Below are 1,185 nucleotides of genomic sequence, written 5' to 3' on the forward strand. Positions count from 1 at the left end.
CTCAGGTGAATCGCACTCTCGTACTTTGGTGATGCCAAATTATTATCGCAAATTATCGGACGCTCAGCAATAGAGAATATTCTATTGCTGAGAAATTATCGTAGTTATAATACAGTATCGCGTTTAGACGGATCAGCTGTATTTACTTTTAGCGAAGCAGCCGTCACGAGAAACCCGGCAGGAAAAAACGGGAGAGCCGTGAGAGACAACAAGCGAACTCCCGATGACAACAGTGTCTCGAGACGAAAAGTGTCTCGAGACCAGAATACCGAAATCTGCCGATTCCCGACTACCGACCACCCCAGGACGAGAGGGGCAGCGACGAGGGAGGATCCACGAGGATACATGATCCTCCCAGAGCCGATCAGCTGTTAGCCTTGCCGCGACCATTGCCGCTAATAGATAGCCTTACCGCGACTACCGCCGCGCTCAGACGCATCGAAAGCTACCGAGACAAGTATCGTGTGTGAAAGAGAGAGAGCAGAGAGAGAGAGCGGAGAGAGAGAGAGCAGAGAGAGAGAGAGGAGTGAAAGTGCGAGAGAACCGAGTGAGGTAGTGCGGAGCGAGAGAGAACGAGGAGAGAGCGAGAGAGAGTGCGGAGCGAGAGAGGACCAAGAGAGAGAGAGAGTGCGAGAGAGAGAGGATCGCCACCACTACCGACCTCACCGCCGTTATCGCCGAAGCCGCCGCCGACGCAAGGGTCGCCACTGAAAACTGTAAGACTGACCATCTGCTCTAAAATTGTTTGTGTCGCGCACCGTATCGTATCGTGTCGTGTCTCGTCCGCGGAGTGGTCGCGCGAGAAAAAAAAGGCTCGCCCGAGGAAAGCGTCCTCGGGCTTCGTGTACCGTCTCGCGAATTGTACCGTCCCGCGGACATTAACTATCGGGACGTGCGAGAGTCCCCGAATAAACGTCTTATTACTATTGCTATCGAGTCTAGTGATTTCGCTTCCTCCAACCCATCCCGTCTCCGACTTTAATTTCATAGAGCTACCGGTCCCGACGGTTCCGGGACGCGCATTTCTTTTGTGCTAATTATTTATTCTCGCGTTTATCGAGGTGGTGCGGCCTTTCCGTACCTGGCGCCCAACTCTCGCGAAAATCTTTGTGGCGTGTCCGGGAGCCGACGGCAATTTGCAGACGCGGCGAACAGGCGACTGTTTGCCGTCGCTCGCGAGAAGTT

This window comes from Odontomachus brunneus, unplaced genomic scaffold (assembly GCF_010583005.1).
Source record: "Odontomachus brunneus isolate Ranch 3 - 2012 unplaced genomic scaffold, Obru_v1 Obru_scaffold_071, whole genome shotgun sequence".
Classification (NCBI taxonomy): domain Eukaryota; kingdom Metazoa; phylum Arthropoda; class Insecta; order Hymenoptera; family Formicidae; genus Odontomachus; species Odontomachus brunneus.